Genomic DNA, 22455 nt, shown 5'->3' with positions numbered 1-22455 from the left:
AATGAAAGCTCAGATGGGCCGATCTTGAATCTTGCCCCTTATGACCTCATAAGGGGCAAGATTACCTCCCCTTTCTCCGCTTTGCCCGCCCAGAGAATTTGGCCCACCCACAGAGCGAGACATCATGGCTTTCAATCGAGTAAAGTGGCATTTGGTGAAGGTGGTATACAAGGACAAGGAGGTATACCGGACTACCGCAGGAATTTCTTGCTTTTCAACCGCGGTAGAAAAAGATCCATACCTCCCGAGCCCTACAGGTGCTTAATGGTATGGGGCTTTATTGAGTAGAGTCTAACCACACAACTACAAGAGTGTAGAACAGCTAAGCAAAATCTGAAATAGTCCCTCCAATGTTAGTGCAGGTTGCCCTGCCCTGTATAAAGCAGAATGTCTATTGCTGTGAAGAAAAAACAACAGGCTCAAGAGTATGGAAGTGGATTTCCCCCACCCATGGGATTTCTTTTTTTTTTTTACTTACATTTTTTATATAAAACTCACACAGACAATCCACAATTAAAATAATACTGCAAACAGTAAAGCAAACAAAATATTTGTTTGGGAGTTACATTTCTGGCTGTTCGTCTTTTCTCCTTGTGTCTTCATCTAAATCTTTTGTTTCTGTCCATATTCCTCGTCGCTGGTTTTGGTTTGCTGGTTTTTTAAATGGGAAAAACTAGTATGGGCTCACATAAAGTCGTACACGGTTGCATAACTTCTTTATTTAATAGGGAGTTTAGAAAATGAAATTCATTGCTCTTTTGCATATTGCCACTTGTCTTTTAGCCGATTGTTGCTTTCTGTTGTTAAATTAATCTAGTAGCATAAGAGCAGATGCACATCATCATATCATACAGTGCTGTATGCAATCCTTATAATCAGTGATGTGTCACCTTAGCAATAGTACATGTTCAGAGGTTTGCTTAGATTTCTTCTTTAGTTCAAAGGGTTGAATTTAAAGTTGCATGTCATCCGTGGCCTTGAATCTTGAGTCTGCAGAGCTTTTCATGGAATACAGGAGCGAAGATACAATGACCAGAAATCAGCTTGCAGATAGAACATTGAGATACTCCCGTAGAAATGCACGGATGTGGATATAGTATTACTGACTGCAGCAGTCTGGCTATTGAACTATGTTCTGTTGTGATGGCAAAAGTGGTGCTGAGGTTAAGTACTGCAAGACTTACAAGAAGAGTGCAGTCCATTCAAATAAGTCAACTTTCATGATACATTTTTAGAATTGGAAATAAGGAAAATTATGGAACTTTGCAATTATGATGTTACACTGCAATGCTGAAAATTAAATCCATGGACACACAAGGATAACATAAATAATTCAACAATGAATATATGTAATGTAAATGTTTTCTTTTTATAAATCTAAAATATACAGTGATCATACTAAAGTCACTTGTCATGCAAGGCATTCATGTGACATTAAAAAAAGAACATTACACATAGAGCATTAGGAGGATGAGCCATTAACACAGACAACAGTGTGCAACATCAGGATGTGGGCATGTGGGAGACACACAGTAAGCCATATCAGTCTTTCTTGTTTACAGTCATAGCCTTCCCTTGCATGGTGGGCTGAGTAGAGTTTCTTATGGACTGACAACACAGCTGTACGGCATTCGTCCGGTTTGAAAGACAGCTAATGGGACAAAGGGCATGAGTGAGGAGAGGGAAAAGAGGGAGCGATGCTCGCTGAGTCGCCCAGCCCTCCCCTGAGCAGGACGGGGAGCACCACTCTTCCTCTTTGCTCAGAGCTGCTTTCTCCCGGCCCTCAGCCATTTTGGAGAGAGGAAAAAGTGGCTGCTTTCTCTCTCCCTCTCTCACTACGTGGCATAGCTTTGGAAAGGCTTCAGCTGCTGTGTTGTAGCAACAGAGAAGATACGTTTTGCAGCTCGCACTTGGGAGATAATATGTTTGCAGAGAAAAAATTCTGACGCGAAACTACCTTCTTTTTTTGAATGAATTTTTGTTACCCTTGCATTCAGCTGCTAAGCCTCTATCCTCTTTGCTGTTCACTTTCACTTATGCTGTGTTCGTTTCTTTAATAACTTGCGCTTTAGTTTTGTTGGCAGGTCCTTTCCCCTTGTCTCTTTTAAGTCATATCTTTTCTCATCTCTCAATTTGATTTTATGCAACAGAGTTTTAGACAAAGGGATATGTCCACATTTTGGCAGCACTAAGAAGAGACAGAACTGCAGCCAAGGATCCTGCTGGGATCCAAAAAGCCAAGCAGAGTGAAGCACCAAAAGAAAAAAAAAAACACAACCCTTTCCTTTGCTTGGTCACAAATTCCACTTTCTCTGTAGCCAGCCCTGCGCTGCCACTCCTCCTTATCCACATCTTACCGCATTCAACCTTTTGCCATTTCTCTCTTGCCATACCTTTTTTTAAAGGCGATTTGAGGTTTTTGTACCCCGGAAAATGGGCACTGGACAACGGGCTAGGAGGGCGTAAACAGACAGAACGAGGGGATGTTATCTTATTACTTTTGCTTGTTATTTAGCTGTATTTTTACTGTTATTGTTATTGAATTGTTGTTGGAGTGCTTGTAGTTTTTAGTCTTTAATGTGTTTTAAGGGTATGCTTGGATTACCACGTGTTTGTAAGAGTGTGGTTTTAGGAATGTGTGTGCACGGGTATGCTATCTCTCAACGTTGGACTTTCTGTTCTGTTCAGTCTGTTTCTGATGATTTTTATATCTGTTTTTTATAGGTCTCTTGATTTATTCTGAAGCAACGGCCTACTCTGGTCCTCAAGCCTGACTCCATCTGAATCCAGAGGATGTCTGACCATCTGCCCTATTGGTATGTTTGCGATTTATTATACTTATAGTTTTCTCTCTTTTAGCTTGGTTTAGTGTTGTTTCTGTTCCGCACCATATGATGCGTACCTGATGATTTGTTCACAGTGCATGTTGCTTTTATGGTGTTCCTGGCTGGTAGAAAGGTCAAAGAAAACACTGTTATTACACGTTATGAAATCACTTTTTAAATAGACTGTATTTGTGACTTACCAAAGTTATAATTGGCAATATATTTTGTATTGCACACAGGTGCGATTTAATACGATTCACAGTCTCATTTAGTCTTATATAGAATATTTTCCTAGAATTTTTTAGGTTTGTTATCTGTATGAGATTGAAGATAGACTTGGGCTTTTTGCTAAGAATACAAATGGTCTTGAAATGGGCCTGAGACATTTTGTGCATATTGTGGTATTTCATTAAATACTATTAAAATGGCATTTTATTCAGCACACAGTATTTTTCTGAGTTCAAATCAAATAGCTGGCATTTTGCATTTTTACACAACATACAGTATATTATTCTGAAAAAAATAAAAATAAAATGTTGACCCCAGAGGAATGTTATCAGTAGGTCACACAAACACAACGTCCATCTCACAGTCATGTGCTCTGGCCTTTTAAGTCTACCATGGTTTAATTTCAAAGCTCTCCTTCATAAGATACACAAACAGGAAATATATTGTATAGCCACATTGAAAAGGTCCGATTAAATATAAAACATGAAAATACATTAAGCGGAATTAATATTTTTATTTTTCTCTGTCAAAGATTTAGTAGTATTATAGTAAGTATTAGTAGGTATTATAAAAGTTAAAATAGACAGAACTCTTTAATATCTAACATGAAATGGAAGATATCCACATTTTTATTTTTGGTTTTGATAAAAATGTGTTGATAATAATGATAATAATACTGTGTTGTTCATGGTGACTCATTTGCTAGGGCGCCCACTGGGTGGGGTGGTATGGTGAATGCGTGAAGTTTACAGGATCAGATAGTAGAATGACTTGCTGTTTCCATGTTTTGTGGGTTTCGTCTTCCTTATTTGCTCAGGAAGGGGTAATGCCAGCTGCCACAAACCCGTAGATCCGAACTTGTGGTGACTGGCTGCACAAGCTCGTATCTATAGGTATGTGTCTTCCTGGCAACTTCAGCACCTGCATCTGTCTGTAAGAAAAAACAACTAGCTCAAAGTAATTCTCTTCAAAGCAGATTTTGACTATATATTTAGAAAGATGGGAACTGTTCGACTTCATTACAGTCTTGGCTGTACAGTGAGTCATTTACAACACCAAGCCCTCCTCGCTTGTGTTCCTATGATTAAACAACACTGACCCTGTCCCGACAGGATAGTCTCTGCCATACTTACACCACGTGTCCAATCTTTACACAGTGACCCCACCCAGGGTGGGAGGGTTGGACTGTGTGCGGAAATGACATGACATAAAAAAAAAATCTGAATTAGGCCATTAGGTCAGTGCTGCAAATCAATGAACAGGACTGCTTCACAGCAAAATTACAGGGTGTTTGCATGAAATTGATTTGTCAGATACGTTATCTATGGATTATCAAAATATTTCTAGCTGGTGATTTTAGCTAAAGCTGTTTTTTAAATTTTCTCAAAAATGCCCACATGTTGTAGTAACGATCTATAGTATGATATTGTTCACTTTCACAACATCCTGTAAAATTACATTTATCATGATAAATATGATCCATTTTGCCCTAGAAAGCAGCCATCCTGCAGTTTCCTCAGGTGTTCCACAGGTTGAGGTAGTAGGTTGTATAGTTGAGAGTGACACCACAGGAGATAACTGTACAGCCTCCTAGCTTTCCCTGAGGAACACCACACACTATGGACACTGACGGATTATTTTACCAACACCAACTTTTGGGCGATGTAAGACTGGGCACTGAGTTTGTAAATACATTGTCTTTATACCAGGTGGTTTCATATCTGGCCGTTAAATATTTACTTTGACTATTCACAAGTTCCTTTTCTTTCATACAATGTTTCACATTTTCCATAGGGTGTAGGAACTGATTACAAATGCACAAACTATTGTAGCATGAACACGGCAAATTTGCCTCTTTTTGCAGGACACAAATAAAACAATCACAGGGCAGGGTACAGTGAGGGGGAAAACATGTGAGCATAGGGGGGAAAAGTACCAACATGCTGCAGCGAGGTCTGTGGGCCGCTCTAATGAAAGAGATGCCACCAAAGGGAAACGCCATACAGCCGCAGGGGGAAGAACACGGTTTTGGCAGCCAAATGTGTACAAAGTTCAGTTTCACTTAACCAAAGCAATACATTTCCTCTGCATAGCTATGTGGTAAAGACACTGCTGTGATCACAAGAGTCAGTAACAACTTTCACTGCTTCAAATCAAGAAGTGCAATGGTCCCTGACAGCAATGTAAAACGGGCTGATTTATTGCTTTATTTGAGGCATTCGCAAATGACTTTCTTGAGCTTTGTCACAAACTGTGAGCTTTGCTCTTGGCTGCTCTTTACAGACATATTTCAGCTTAAATTTTGATCTCCGTTGCAGACTACATTTTCTAAACTCCTAGCTGAAGATGTTTGTTTTTCAGTTATTGACTTCTATCAATAGACTCCACCACCAAATGTGACATACAAATGAAATAAATTTTTGGAAAATAAAATAATTTATATATATAGTATTTACAGTTTGTACAAGTTATCAATTAATGTGGCTTATCATAAGCAATTTGCTGTAAATTATACCACAGTTGCAGGATTCTCTCTTGATTTCCCTGAGTAACACTGTTGTGAAAATCAATTATTCCAGCTTCATCTTTATTTGAACATAAAAGTCAGAAAAGTATGTTGTGCAGTGTTTAGTATGAACTAATCTATTAAGCAAAAAGCGGCAGTGGATGCAGTCCTTATGCTATCGCCGTGCAGTGTGCTTAAGCGTGCAGATGTGTAGAGCATGGGGTGGTGTGATGATGAAGACTGTTTCCACTTAAACTCTTCGCTCTCTATCCCAAGGCCACCGGGTTCGATGGAGGTGGAGTAAGGAGCTATGTGGGCCAGAATGAAGCGGGGGCCCTTAGTACGGGGCAGCTTCTGCAGTACGAGAGAGCGAACAGTCAGTTACAGTAGATACAGCATGACTCTACTGAGTCGTTTATTTTCTCAGTACATAATTACCCTTCTTAGGGTTTTTTTTCCTGGTACGAGCAAAGTGTTTTTTATTTGCATCCCTGTCTAAATGAGATATTTAGTTGTGGCCATGGGGTTGTGTGTTCCTATATACTAAAGCAGAAGTCATAGAGAAGCTGTCCCTAGTGATCCCCCTTAGCACACACATCCTCATGGAATCTAAATGTAGGTTTTTGTCTACAATGAAATCTTCTAAAAAATAGTCCCATGTAGCTGTTCTAATGTTAGTTCTGAGTGGCAGACTCAAAGTCTCAGCATTGCTTAAGAGTAAGTGAAAGTAAAGAAAGGTACTTTGTAAAACTGAGATTAACTGAATGGAGCCTTTACCCTTTAATATAGTGCATGTGTTGAGAGGACATAGCGTGTGATGTCTGTGACCCAGAGAGATGCATCTGCTTTGAAAAAGAAAACTGCTGCAATAGACATCAAAAAGGACAATATCCAATGATACTCAAGTCAGAAAGAAAGAAAAATGTAGATAAAGTGAGAGCTTGTGTTTATGATTTCTAATTGGCCTTGTAATTAAAGAGCCTCTCAAAGAAACCAGTAGAGAGAAAGAGGGTGATAGCGTGGACCACAAAGGCCATTTTTCTGCTGTCGCTGATCTCAGTCCATTGTGTGTTGTCCGTCAGAGAAACCCTGTTCTGGTAATTCCCACTTCTCCTCATTTGTCTCGCTTTTCTACCATCTTGTCTCTTGTCCTTTTCTGCTGCTTTACAGCAGCTAATACTGATAATGTATAAGACTACCACACCACCAGGATTCCAGTTACATTTCCTTTACCGCTCCCTGAACTGCGTTTTCTCTCCCTTACTCCCTCCTTTTTCTCTTTCGATCTTGTTCCCACCCTCCTTTTTCTCCATGAAACGCACGCTGTAATACCCAGTCACTCTCACAGACACAGAGGGAGAGGGAGACAGGAACAGAATACCGGACTTGCCGACTGGAGAAGGATTTTTTTCTTTTCTTTAATGAAAAGGAGCTTGAAAAGAGACATTGTAAGATCAAAATGTGATTGCCTATTCTTTGCCTTCTTTCTGTCTCTCCTCTGCTACTGTATGCTCTGGTTCTCTCTGCCACTTTCTCCCTCCCTCTCTACCTTTCCTTATCTCTCCTCTGCATATAGCAGGCCTTTAGAGTCTAAGTGATTTCAGCTGTGGGAGGAAATGAATGGATGATATTTATTTCTCTTACCCCGCTCTGCTACTGCTCTCTCAATGCTATGTGTGTAACAGACAGAAGGGGCAAGCAGAGGCTCTACAGTTTCTCTGCCCTGGGGACTTGAGCCTGCAATCCCTGAAGCATGCAAGGCAGAGGAGGGAAAGAAAATACAGAGGCACAGACACAGACAGAGAGGTGTGATATAGCGAGACTAAAGCACCTAGTAGGAGCAGAAAGAAGATGTGAGACAGATGGAGCCAGCAGACAGACAGACAGAGGAAGAAAAAGATGGGTAGTAGTGTCACATGGAGAAAGAGGGGTGAGTAGTTGTGGGCAACGGCACTACAGCAACAGGCGTTGCACATTTTTCCGTATTATTCACTATACTGTGGCTGTTTAGGCGCTCTGTGTCGGTGCCTATTTTCATAGCTTTTAAACATAACAGCAAAACTCAGATGATAACGACAACTTCCATTTGTTTTTTTTGTTTTTTTTAGGGATTATGTAAAGCTGTGCTTAATATGAAAAACGTTTTCTACTTCATTGGATTGTATTGGGCATGCATGTGTGTCTGAGTGTGGTGCATTTGTATAGGCTTTTGTCATTCAAGTAATTAATTATGTATTTTACCGTACCTTATTTAAATACTGCTTTTTGTCTACTCCTTTCGTCCTGTCTTTCTTTATCTTCTCATTTGCCATTGTTTTACTGCTTTCCTCTACTAGTAAGCATGTACAGGCCCATTGATCTGCTCTTTTTACCGGTGCATGCCCTTTTTTTTTATTCTGGTGCCCACTACAATGCATCTTCTTGTATTCGTATTTTGGAAAGACATTTAAGGAATATACTTAACTTTTATTCTCTAGCTTCTCTGTTCCTGCATTCTTGTATAGTGGCTACTTTCCTCCATTTTTCTAAAGTTACCGTAGTGTCAGTCATGCATATTTCTTTTTGATTTCTATTTATTTTATTTATTCCCCTACTTTAAACCTTTAACATCACTCTTGCCCTCCCTTTCATCTCTCTCTCTCTGGATCTCTCTCTCTCTCTTTGGCTGCACATGGTACAGTCTTGCATGTCTGAGCAGCAGACGGCTAGACACCAGCAATCTGCTACAGCAGCCTCATCTGCTAGTTCGAATGATCCATTCAACAAAGCCTGAGCTAGTAGCACTAAAATCTCTTCCTTTACTTCTCTCTCCCGTTTTCTTTTACCCTCACCGATCTCTCTCTTTCCATTTCATCTGGCCACATCCTCCACTTCTCTGTTCCTCTGCTAGGCTGACCGGCACAGACATGCAGACAGGACTGCGGCAGCCTCCGCCACCACGGTCAGCTGGGTGAGTTTTCTTCTTATCTTCTCTCCTTCCTGGCATCTCGTCTCATCACCCTCCCAACCTCCTATTCCTCCTCCTCCTCAATTTGCTGGCAGTCAGATCTCATTCTGTCTACCTTACAAATGAGTTTTCCCTCCATACAGCCAGAGCCGCATGATTGACAGGTGCGGTGTCAGAGGATTGACAAGCCTGCGTGTCTGGAGATGGGGTATCTCATAGAGAGAATATAACTTGTAAGGAGCTTTGGCTTTTTTTTTAACTGATGGATGGGGATTTTTATTTGGCAATGCAGTTTCTGTCTCTATCACTGTCCTTGCCGTCTTACTGGTACTACTGCGTGTGTACAGGGTGCAGCATTTTGAATCAAAGATGTTGTACTATTGCTTATCATAGCATGATTCGGCTAAGCCAGGCTGTGGCAGCGACAGGGAGGCCAAAATATGCTGAGGCAGAGCCATTCTTATGAACATCATGTGATAATAAAATATCTGTCTGCCTGGGTGTGTATGGAAATTCATGGGTGACTACTGTACAAGTGTATATGTGTTAACTTGCAATAAGATGATATGTGGAATGGTTTTGCAATTGGGATTTACGGCGTGTATCGGTATTTGATTCGTGCGCAGAATACCATGAGACATAATACAGTAAAAAAGTGTTATGGATGAACTAATGCATGTGCGGTGTGTGCATGCGGACCCGAACTTATTAACACCAGAGTGGACTTACACTGGAGACATAGGGTACGACACAGCATAAAGCCAGCGAGAGAAGAAGCTGCCATTGTCTGCTCTAGTCTTAGCCACAGCGCTCGTGCAGCAGATTATCTACTTTATGTCTCATAGGAAAGGCCGGACAAAAAAAGCAATCTGTACCTCTCTCATTCCCTGAGACCCTAACTTGTGACGTTTTGCTGTGATGTGCACGGGTTGGGTTCTTGGGAGCTGCGAGGGGCACTCACACATCTCTGTAAACTAAAAAAAAGACTAACATGGCGGAAAGACACAAAGCGCAGCGAAGAAGGGATGGCTTCTCTTTTTTAGCTAGATACAGGCGACAGAGAATGTTCATATGATCCACCCACAATGCCAAAATAGAGATAGAGGGGAACGAAAATGAAGAACATTGGATTTCTTTCACGATATGGAGGAGTTTAGACCCAGAGGCAGACACAGTGTGTGTGGCGTTGGGTTGGGGAGAGGGGCGGAGGGGGAGATGGATATAGGAATGTGGGTATGAAGGACACGTGACTGGGATGGAGGGATGTCCAGACAAGGTGGGATGATATGACAAAATGCTGTCACATTTACAGTATCTTTGTTTTTGGGCAGGTACAATGGATTTTATGAAAGGATTTTGTGACTAAGGTTACACCCACAGTGACTAATGTTACACATGCTAACATAGACAAACAGCACAAGAACCTCACTCAGACTGTAAAAAAAACAAAAAAACATTGCAGACTAACTGTACTGTGTATACTGTGTAGACCCACAGTCATACACTGACAATATATCCATAATCGTCTATTTTTTTTATGCAGCTTAAAAAACGTTTTACCATATACAATATCACTTGGGCTGCAAAATGCAAATCACCCCTTGAATATAATGAGATTCTGTGCTTTACTTACTACTGTCAGACTAAAGACCCAAATTCATCATGACTGTTACTATTTTCTACTGGCTCTTCATGCCTCATCTTGAGAGCAGCACAAAGTACTGGAGAGAGCGTGACACTGAAAGCTCGGTACACTTGTGTTTGACCTCATAAAAATGATCATCGTTCTTCTTCTATACCTGAGGCACCTATCTGTGTGTGGGTCTTTGTTACTTGTGAATAGAAGATACCTAATAGAGAAACTCAAAGCATGGTTGAGTGAGAATTGAAGGATACTTGTGCATGTGTGCAGCAGGGTGCCAACCCAATGGGTGCCAAATAAACTATGGATAAAAGCAGGATTGTATTGTGATGCAAAACTACGGTTAAAAGCTGTTACACAGTGTGTACTGTGTTTTAATGGATGCTATTAAAAGGTGGAATGAGTGAGACAGTATTCGGTTTGGTTTTTGATGCTGTCCTGTACGTGGAGCTACTTCAGGTGTTCAGCTGCTGATGACAAGTGTATCATGCTAAAGACTGTCTCACTGCTCACAGTTCTCCTGAAACTACCATTCAGTGTGTTGAAATGTGTCTGGAGGCGAAATGCCTGTTCTATAATTTTTTTCGGAGATCTGTGATCAGAGTAACAGCTTCATTTCACGTTTTCCCCTCCCTTTATCCACACCTACAGTGTGTAACCCTTTACATGTCTCCTTCCTGTTCTTCTTCTTCAGCCACTCTAAAGTCACGCTCAGTCTTCCAAGGAGCTTCAGCGGCATTTGAACAGCAATACTGTTTGATATTCCTCATTCTTTCATTCATGTGGAAGTGATGCAGCAATTAAGTCGTTAAAAGGAAAAGTAGCTTTGAGCTCTTATTCTATTTTCTTTGATTTGAAGGCATTTTTAGCCACGTCAGGGGAACGGTTGAAGAAACAGCTGCCATTTTTGGTAGAATCCCTCCACGCTAAAGGAATTTAGAGATTTTTTTATAATTAAATATGCATTTCTGCTCTTTGGTCAAACACTCCTAATGAGCATTGACTTCTGTAAACCTGCAACTCATTAGCATTGCCACGCACTTCATTTCTTGTTTTGAGTTTTGACCCCCAGCCTGGTTTCAGTTTACTATGTTAGAATACAGCTGCAAGAAAGGTTACCTCAGAATGAGTGCAGCAGTAGGTAATGCCGGTTCCCCATTTGTTTATAAGAATCAACAAGCATATCTTATCAAATCACCTCTCAACAGAGATGCATCAAAGCTCAACAACAAAAATTGTACAGTAGAATCTGACTGATTTCATTGCCATAGCTGGAAATACTTCACTGCGGAGTTTTCTAGCTACATGTGATCATATGCATATTGAGATGGTGTGGTAATGCCATCTTTCAATCTTTGAGATTGCATTTTAAAGAGAATCAGTTAGAAAAAAAGCATTTATTGTACTAATAAGCAGAAGTACGTTATCTCAACAATTCGCATCTACCATGTGTCTATACGTACACACACACACACACACACACACACACACACACACACACACACACACACCACACAACACACAAAACACACACCACACACATGCACACACACATGCACACACACTTTTTTACATTCAGGTATTTAATGGTAAAATGTAACTGCAGTAATGTGATGTTGTCTCAGTACAGTGGGGTTCCCTACTTGGAGCAGCAGGTCAGCATCAGTAGGTCATGGTGTCAGAGTTTGCCTTAGAGTAAATCCAGACAGACAGTAGGGGAGAGGAAAAGAACAAGAAACATGCGGACTATTTGTAGATAGGATTTCTGTTTGATTTTGAAATGTCATCCTCTGCTCTGATGAAAAAACTGTAAGTAAACTAAAAAGAAGCTAACTTCCATCTGTGCAGTTAAGCATTCACACTGTACATCCATCATTGTGTGTGTGTGTGTGTGTGTGTGTGTGTGTGTGTGCGTGTGCGTGTGCGTGTGCGTGTGCGTGTGCGTGCACATGCCACATTATTAAGACCTCCCCCAACAGCCTTGCCCTCCAGTCTCTGCTCGACTTTTTTCCAACATGTAAAATGGCCGACCATACAGAGGACTGTAGATCCTTTAGTGTCTCTCTCTGACAACTTGCTTGGTGTGAACTTTTTTTTTTTACTGCAGTATTACACTGTACAGGCAGGTTTACTGTAGTGCTCACAGCTGGACCTGCAGTGGTGGAAACAAAGAAAGTATTAAGACGAGAGACTTTTGACTGACAGTAAGCAAATGGATGTTATAATTCCATTTTCAGAGACAAAGGAAAAAAACATTAAACACTTCAGTATATGTTGTTGAGATACAGTTATGATATATGAGCAGTGTATGTAAAGTTCTTTATTGTTGTCAGTCAGTTGTGTATTACCAAGTAATGACGTAATGTGAGGATAAGGTCGCTCAACATAGTGTAACCAGGCCTGTTTCCATTATTGTCATTTAATTAAAAACAGGTTTAGTGACGTTTCATGATAGCTCTGCAAATCTTTTCAAATTTTAATCAGAAAACATAAATCAGCAGATAATGTCCTTGAGTTAAAAACACATTTGAATGCAGCAAATGAAGAGGTTGTACTGTAATTCACAAAGCAACCATCAGTGATTTTCTAAAGCATACACTGGGAGCAAACCTTTTAAATCATTGGACTATGTAGCTTTTTTATTTTTCATTTCTATATGCATGAATAAACACACGTTATGTGAGTGTACAGCATATGTCAGCGAGTATGGTTTTGTCAGCTTTATGTCCTCATTCATCTGTCGTGTCCAGCTCTTCCCCTGTGTGCTGTGATCTCACTCACGCTCTCACGAGTCCCAAGATGCCCTCTGATCGCCGGATCAGAGGCTGGAGTCACGTTTGAATCAGCTGAGTGACTTTTCCTGTCTGCTGCTTGTTACAGTAGCTGCTGTTGCTCCAGCAGTAGCAGCAGGTGTGTCTACCTCCTGTGCCCCCCCCCCCTCCTTCCTGTTCCCTTATCACTGCAGTACGGCAGTTCTGTCTGGGAGGCAGCCATTCCATTGTTCTTGCGCCCCCTTCACCCAAAGGTGCTCTTGTGGGTGTTGGCGCCACTCTGCCTGTCCCAGCCCATGAAACGGGACTGGTTCCAAATCACTGTGATACTTGGCACCTAGGTGCCGTGAGCATGTTGTGCCTACGGCTTTTCTGTCTCCCTTTTCTCCCTGGACAGAGCTTGCTAGACTCTGCTGCAGACCGCCGCCATCTTGTTACTGCTTGTGCTGCTGGTGTGCCCGCCTCTGCTGCACTCAAACCAAATCGTCGAACCCAGCCTCAAGTGTTTGCCAGCGTCTCTCTCCTTCCACTTTGTTGTTTTGTTCCATGCCAATCCTGCCTTTTCATAGCTTTATTACAACACTTCCCAGCTATTGGACACATTTTTATCGCTGCACAGAGGCAGACACGCCTGAAACTTTTAGGTGTGCATTATACCTGAATGGTTGTCACGGAGCAGAGGTTGCCGGCGCTCTCAACACAATGTCGCAGCACATTTATAATTAGAATAAAACGTGACTGTCATTGGTAAGATATGTTTGAATGCAGATTGATGTCATAAAAAAAATTCACTCCTTTTTGCAAGATATACTTGGTATTTATGCATCATTATCTATTCCTAATTCTGCAGGCATTTCTGTTTATGGAGCCCAGTGTTTGAGAATTGAGAAATTAGTGGATGTGAGTAGGTGGAGGCCAGAGGTATACAGCAGTGAGGTCAGAAGGTCATCGATCCTTTCAGATACTCTGCCAAGAAGAGCTATACTAATGAAATCATGAAGAAAACAAACAGTCCCTCGAGAACACCTCCATACATTTGATGTTGCCAGTTCAATTTTGTGTACTTGTCTTTACTTGTGTCTCTGGACGAGCATGCACTGTAGCTTTGCAGTGATACTGTAAATGCAAGGCCAAAGGCAGCCTTGTTTCTCGGTGTCAAATGCTGTCACCTTTTATCTGACGTTCACCTTTTCAGGTCAGTGGAGACCAGCAGCTGTGAGTCAATCACAGAGCTGTTCAATCCAAGCTATTAAGAGTATGCAAATCACAATCATATTTAGTTTGAATGTGATATGGTTCAAGAGAAAGAAGAAAAATGGGTAGAATTTATAAGTATCATCTACATGCCTAGAATTTATGTGTAAATGTTTTCTCTGAGATGAAAAACTCCTTCAATGACTTCATACTCACAAGCTACCGACAAATGAAATGTTAAACTAATCATTGACAGTTTAACCCCTTATTCTGTACTACTAGCAACAAATATTTGTCATTATTAACTGACGATATAGTTATATTTTACTGACAACTGAAATAACGTTGGACATTTTTTATTTTAAGATTACTATTGAGGCAGTACACAGTAATAATGCAAACATTAATAAGGCAGATGCTGTTTGACAAATAGAAGAGTTAATAAGTAGGAGTGCCTTTTATTTTTATTTTTTTAAAGATATTTTTGGGGCAGTTTTAGGCCTTTATTTTCACAGGACAGATGAAGACATGAAAGGGGGAATGACATGCAGCAAAGGGCCGCAGGTCGGAGTTGAACATGCGACCGCTGCGTCGAGGAGTAAACCTCTATATGTGCGCCTGCTCTACCAACAAATACAGCAGCACATCAAATCCTGCAATTTAGGACCTCGAAAACGAATTGTGATAGTCAACAAAATTGAACATTTTAAGATCCGCAGGTTATAGCTTTGATTGCATTATACCGGATAATTACTGGAAGTGTTCCTGTTTTTGCCAACTCCCTGCTGTTTAGGACATGTCATAATGGACAGAGATAAAGGCACATGTATTATTACATCTCTTTGCAAGTGCCTTTATTTTCACATGACCTTATTTTAGGTATGACAATGTCAGTCTGTTGGTCCAGAGGACAGAAATACCTCAGCAATTTTTGATAAATCTTTTTACAGATTTCCTTGAGGATGAATCTTACTGACTTTGGTGTTCCCCTAAATTTTCACCTAATGCCACCAGCAGGTAAAATATCTCCTCATCTATTAGGACTAGCATAACATTTTGTACAAAAATGAATAGTTCCCAGATGATGTATCCATATGACTTCTCGCGCCACCATGAGGAAGACATAGGTGTTTTTTTCGTGACAAATGTCTCAACAACTACTGAATGGATTGCCATGGAATTTTGTGCAGACATTCATATTCTTTAGTGATCCCATAACTGTTCATGTGCACACCTGTTAGCATGCTGATGTTAGCATTTAGCTCAAAGCACAGCTGTGCCTATTGCCTAGCATGGCCTGTGTATTGTCAGGTCTATGTGAAAAGTTGTGTCTGGGTATTTCCCCTGGGTATTTATCATGTGTAGTCTAGATCTCGGATTTAAGTGTTACTCTCTTATAATGTTTTTAAAACAATTGTTTTTCTTTCATCCCCACTGCATAAGAGGTTCTTGTTGGAAATAATAAAGTCAAACAAAAACTGAGATTTTGTTTTGAACATATGTTCATACAGTACTCTTAGCAACTATCTGACTGGTCACGATGTGAATAAAGTACATCAAGCTATTGATTATCAAAGTGATTTGTAGCTTGTAGAGATCTTGCTGTAACTGTTGGCGTGCTGCATTCCTGTTATATTGTATTCCCTGGTAATACGAGAATAACTGTGTAGTGCATAATCTTCATAGCAGCAGAGTATACCTAGATCCCATGACTTGGTGCAGTTTGCACGTGGAATGTAAAAAGATTTCAGGCACTCAGTGATGAAGGCCAGATGTTTGAGTTATGCGTAGGAAGTCAATTGTCCACAGTTGCTACTGGATATGACAGTGATGCAGCCAGGCACCAGCACTGGGATCTACTGTATAATCAAATTTAGGAAGGCCCTCTCACATGTTATGGATTGTATGTAACCAGTACATGTGCTCGGTCTTCAAAGAATATTGCATAAACAGAGGTGCACATAAATAAAAATAGAATACGAGTGAGTAAGGAAGAGGAGTTGCTCATAAATTCCCTGGTTACAGTTAGCATAGCAACTAATCCTCTTTCCCATAAAGAAATACTTACTAAACTGTCTTGAGACAGATTTAGATTTTTATTTTTTAACTCACAATCACGTTATTAATTATCACATGTTTCTCCGTGGACGGTGACAGGAAATCCATCAACTGCTCTGTATTCTTCAGAAGTTTTAGATTTTGCAGCACATGGTGGTTACAGTATTAAGGAGTAATGCAAATGAACACATGTACAAAGCAATCAGCAATACAGTATATACAGTATGTACTCCTCCTTCGTAGCCCTATTCCCTGCTTTTTCTGCTTGTCTTAAACATTGTTACACACACACCCCAGCTTGTCTCTGTGTCTCACAACACAACACACACACACACACACACACACCATCTTTTGTTTGGTTTCAGAAGGCATTGAAGGCAGATCCTGTGGCCCTTCTGAGGAGAATGTTAATATGCCTGCTCTGGTCTCTCAGGGGACGAAGAGAGACGGCTCTGGCTGCCAATGCACTGTCACACTAACCCCGCTCACTGCCGCCGGTGCTGAAATGTATTTAACTACCCTCATAACTGAATCATTAAGAATTGCTCTAAATCGTATTTTCACTTAACATGCAAACAGCGTTATGCTGGGTGGGCTATTTGTTGTGTACTTAAACTTATTTCACTTTGTTTTATTATTGCTATTTAACCTGTTTTGGTCCATAAGAGTTTTGTCAGTGATTAGCATAGACTGTATAAAACATCATAGACTGTATATAACTATTTAGGTACAGACAGTGGCTGAAGAAACAGCTAGAGTTTGAGACATTTCACACAGTATGAGTTCTAGTATCTCATAAACAGATTTACCAAAAGTTGAAGGTGAGGCTGATGTTTGGAAAGACATCCAGTGGTTGGTAATTTAACTCTCTCACACTATAATCCGTCATGCAGTAATAACCAAAGGATTTTTTTTTAAACAACTGCTTTAATGATTTGTCTTTTTTATTTTTCATTCACTTTTAGATGTTGTACCGAAACCCTGATTTCATGCTTTAGAATATTGTTTCACAAATAAAGCCTATTTGCATTCTGAATTAAATATGCACAGTTATCATATTATACTTTACATATGTAGCTGTACGGGGCAAGTGAGCACAGTTATTTACATAAACATAAGTCAATTCCCAGATTATGCTCTTGAGTTAAGTACAAAAGAAATGTCAAGGCTTTGAATAAACAATCTCAAGTCAAGGTTCACTTACTCAGTTGTTTGAGAGCTTTCAACTGTTTTTCTCAGCAGGCAATGGGTGAGGATAGACCGCTATCTTATTTTCCAATAACTGTCAAGCACACATGAACTAAGAGCACCAGCCATACAAAATATTGCACTTGCTGTTAACACCTATACTGTAGGTTTAACAAGCAGTTGCGTATTGTCGTCTTAATAAACTATTGTACTTTAAAGTGTCAGTGAACCTTCCTGCACTAAAGTTTTCTTTCACTCATTCATCCCTTTTCTTTCTGTTTCCGAGCTGTGAGAAGGGAATATGCACAACGCTGTCCACGCCTCTCCCCACCCCGTCGCTCTCCCCATCAATCCTTTCATGATGAATGGCAAGGTACGATAATAGCCTTCAGGTTGCCATAGAAATGAGACAGGGGTCCTGTGTGTGTGATTTTTTTTTTTTCTCCAGGCATAAATGACAGAGGACTCTGAGGCAAACTCTTTTTTTTCCCACCCTCACAGGCAGCTCAGCACTTTGCTTTCATATTCTCCTCCTCTTGCTTGTTTTCTTAATCAGCATTTCTTAGGCCTGTTTATATCTCCTCTGATGTGATTCATTAATATCACAATCATGCAAGGTGAACGTGATTAAGTTGCCAATGAATTTAACCAAAAAACAAAATAATTTCAGTCCTCAACTATGCGGCAGTGTCTATTTCCAAAGCACCAGCACCGTGAACAGGCCGGACGGTTTTTACACTCGGGCCTCTGAGGTGATCTTTGGCCATCCGCGCAAAGTTAGATAACAAGAACCCAGGCGACATTTTCAAAACTGGTCTGATGCGGAAGATCGATCCAAGACAGATGGAGCTTTTTCGCTGAACGAGGCATCTGCCCAGCTCAGGTCTTCTACCTACTTTGAGCCTCTCAGTGCACCTGCTAGTGAGGCCTCCAACAGCTGCTCTCGAAACTATACAAAGTATTGATCCACTCATTTTCACACTCAAGTGTGTAGAGGTTGGTAAAGATCTCTGATATGTTTGTGTCATGTTTGTGGTGTCAAGGAGTGGCTTAGTGAGAGAATGATGAGATATAACCGCCAGTGCACGTGGATGTAGGCTAACTACACGAGACTGTTTCTGCTTTTAACTGACTGTTGTCGATCTGATATGAAGACAGATTCAGCAACTGCATAGCCTATTTCAGAAGCACACTTTAGTGAACTATTCCAAACAAGCCACCAATATTGTCTGTGTTGAAATCCGGGATCAGACAGCCCAATGAGACGCGTTCGTCCAATCAGGTGGAGCCGTTGGGGGTTGTAGGAGGGTGTAGCCTTGTTTTCTTTTCTTTGTCTTTGCCTAAAGGCCAGTTAGTACTGTAGTGGACTGGCCAATGCACCAATTACTAACGAAATGTGTAAAAAAAAGTGTATACTGTTCAACTGAATGCATTGGCTTGCATTTAGACAACAGTATATAAAGACATTTTTGGGGGGGCATTTTATAAGGTTATGTCATTTTAATCACCTTTGTTTAAATGTCCGTTTGTAATTTATGATCCTAAATATTTCATTAGTAAAGAGCCAACGCCATGTTTTGATTGTATAGTTTTTCGAAAGAAAGTGTGACATTGATTCCTCTATGGAGTGATCACAAGTCTCATTGTGTTCAGCTGCAGAAACCTGTTGCCCAGATGATTCTCCTGTCACATCTGCCATTGATTTACTGTATATCAGTTCTTCTTCTTCGCGTTGGCAGGTCTAAAGAAGCATGCCAGAAGCATGTGACTTTCCCCCTGCCCCGTAGTCTTTCATGTCGGTCACTGTAGTTTTAAGGTAAACCAGCCGTGGCCCACTTACCTGGTCCTCCAGTAACATTAGCAGTTAGCATGATTTAGCATGGAGGTGTTAGCCAAGACCACTTGGGATCACTTTACTGGCTGTGTCACATTTTTAAAATGCGCTTAGCATGTTTCCTTAATATCCGATGACATATTGTGGTCATTTTTCTGATTTAATACAGTAAATATGTTACATATTGAGGTTCATCCTTTTCAAAATTTCTCATCTATTTTAGTCTGGCTTTTTATTCAATTGCCTCTCAAAACCAGGGAATTTAGTTAGATGTAGTTTGGACTTTAAATTAATGAAAAAGAGGAAAATGAAAAATTCTATTGGTGGATATCTCACAGCGCAAATGTCCAATCCCCTCTGCATCTTTTTCTTCACCTAACCTGTTTGTTAAAGTTTGTATTTTACTGTAATTAAAGAACATACATAACACATTTGCATTTTAACACACAGGCAACCATACCCTTTAAAAATGTTGCAGTACACTAAGCATGCATGTTCACTTTACTTGAATATTCATAAAATGCAAATTGTCATTCTGTTGTGTGTCTGCTACTGCTATCAAATCAGACAAGCATAGTCTTAGAAAAGTGAAGTATTTGTGTGTCTGTGTTAATAACGACCTAAAGCTGCTAACATCTGAATGGGGCTTAAACTGTCTGTTGTGACTGCTCATCGTGAAGCTCTGCACCTTAAGGATTAAATCACCCTTCAGGTGTTATACATCGTTCTCTGATGGAAGTCCATTCATTGTCTTAACTTTGTCAAAGACCGTATGTTTTGATTTTTATCCATGATTTCTGCTCCTCTGTGTCTTTAAATTGCATCATACAATTTGTATGAGCTAAAAACTTTAGCTGAGACAAATCACATGCCTGTAAGTCAGTTCTATTTTTGTCCTTTTCTTAGCAATCCTTGTGGAGAGATTAACACGCAGTTCGTAGTGACACAAATGCATTATCCATTAATTGCATCATATGGAAAAAGTATCCAAAACAATCTTCCTTAAAACTGTGGCCTCTTCTCAGTAAGACCAAGGCAGACATAGTCTTTTAAAGATTACAAAGTTTGAAAAAACTCATCTATTTATTTATTATTTAAGTAAGAGCATAAGAAGTGGGTACAGTTACACACCTACGCTACGAACACATATTTAAGAGAGGAGTCATAAAACTGTTACAGCGTCCTTGATCATCAGCAGCGTCTGTGTCTGTGCAATTGTAAAGACTTTGACATTGAAGGACAGTCAAACTTTATGAAAATTAAATGTCACTGTCAAACAATTGTCCCCATAAAAGCTTGGCCTCATGAAACGCAGGTAAATCCGGTACAAAAAGACTTTTCATCTTGAAATTGTAAGGATGAACTGCTCTGAAGACGTCTGTCTTTTGATATTGACGTCTGTCACCGTCCACATGTCTGTAGCTCTCTGGCTAGCTAACATTAAGACGGCCACGTCACGGAGTGTCCATCTTTCTGTCATAGACCTGTTAAGCTCAGGTCTCTGTGGCCATTGCAACCAAAGGATCTTTTGGCCAAAGTCCACGTGGCACAAAAAGGCAGTGGCATTCCTGATGTCTGCGGCTAATCTGTGGTGTCAGCTTGTGTTAACGCCGCACCGCCAAATTTGAGGGCACGCAAGGCCGGAGAATATTAAAACTCCCATCAGCAGCATTCCTCCAGAGGAGGGCGGGTCTGATGAGAGCAAGGGTCACCTTAGGTTAAACGGAGTAGAGCAGCTCGTACAGTAACGGTCTGATCCACTAGACAGGAGGTGGGGCCGCGGCAGGACAGAGGGAACACACTTCAAAGAGGGAGCGCTCTTTCCTTGTCTATCCTCATTGAAAGTGGGCTAAATGAGCTTCGTGGGGGCTTTTGTTCCTGCTGTTAGACAATTCAAAGACGGGATGGAAGATGCCGAAAAGGACAGGAGGTCATATGGGTAGTTAATTATCTCAACCTGCAAGACAGTTTCCATGACATATTGTTCTGCTAAATTTGAGACGTCTAGCGAGTGTAGTCGGACTGTTCGTAAAATTGCCACATGTCACATTTCACACAGCCATGAGACAGAGACTTTGTACTTCAGTGCAGGCATTTGTCTTCAGATATCCAACCCTGCAGCTTATTACTCTGATTTGAATACTTATATCCAAAGAGTGAGACAAAGGATGAACCATGACATAAAATGTAGGTGCAAACTCACAGTATTTTTTGTTTTTTGTTTTTAGCAGAGCAAACCGTGACCCATACAGTACCTGAGCTCACCCCGAGCATATAAAGGAACTGGATGCTAAAGGAACTGGATGCTCTGCAGACATTCAACATGTGCTCTGCTCTCCCCGACACCCAGATGGGCAAGGACAGGAATGCATTCAGGGTCAGGGGTCGGACAGCCATGTGCACCACGCAGTGATATAGCCTGGCAACAGGTGCTGTGCCAGAGCCAAAGCCGAGTCATTTAATGTTACAGCAAACCTACATTTTCTATCTAACAGAACATTTCCACATTACTGCTTTTCATCTGCAGACCTCTGTTTTAGAAGAATGTATCTTCTTTTTTGTGATTTGTGAAACTGTTACATGCCAAACCGACCTGCGAGTGTAACATCTGCGCAGAAAGAGAAGCTCATAGATGAGGGGTTGGTAGTGTCTCTGGGAAATGATAGCTCTTGCCAAGGTATTCCTTCTCCCTCCTGAGAGAGGCCCCGCCTTTCACCACAGTGAGGTCAACAAGTACAGATCATTTCCCACAATGCCCCTGAACAGAAAGGGAAAAAAAAAACTTAAATATGCAGGGCTGTTGCTTTAAGATGGTAAGACAGGAGCTGCCTGAATGCACTCGGAGACAGAGCTGCAGCCAAGATGGAGAAAGGGTGGGAGAGGGAGAAAATGGGGACAGAGAACAGAGATCTTTTAGTGATGTGTGAGAGGATAAACTTGTGTTGCACTGCTTCTGGAGCAAAGCTGCTAAGTTAAAATTATTCATTTTGTCAAATTATGGGTGTCAATTTGCTGATTGCATCGCTCAGAAAAAAATGAGTCTTGTTGCTAGGAGAGGAGAGATTCAGCCTTCTCTTATTGGCCACTAGGATGTGTAAGATGGCCCAATGAGAGCCCTCTACTTAACAGCAGTGCAATAGTAGAGCTACCCCCACATGCAGACCTGATTAATATGTCAGACATGTTTTATGGGTTAACGTGAATCAGGCTGCATGTATTGAAAAGACTGCAGCAGGGATTGTGTGTGTGTGTGTGTGTGTGT

General features: G+C 40.8%; 1 long non-coding RNA gene across 1 annotated transcript in view; it reads left to right on the top strand.

Moving 5' to 3' along the window:
* Positions 1 to 506: 506 nt before the first annotated feature.
* The window catches only part of LOC116700654 (uncharacterized), a 24254-nt gene continuing 2305 nt past the window's right edge, over positions 507 to 22455 (top strand). The window contains exons 1-2 of the long non-coding RNA XR_004334698.1: positions 507 to 654; positions 17170 to 17175. This is a non-coding gene — a long non-coding RNA (uncharacterized LOC116700654). The remainder of the gene's footprint in view (positions 655 to 17169; positions 17176 to 22455) is intronic.

Source organism: Etheostoma spectabile, chromosome 13, assembly GCF_008692095.1.
Source record: "Etheostoma spectabile isolate EspeVRDwgs_2016 chromosome 13, UIUC_Espe_1.0, whole genome shotgun sequence".
Taxonomy (NCBI): domain Eukaryota; kingdom Metazoa; phylum Chordata; class Actinopteri; order Perciformes; family Percidae; genus Etheostoma; species Etheostoma spectabile.
This window is presented reverse-complemented; position numbering and strand designations above follow the sequence as displayed.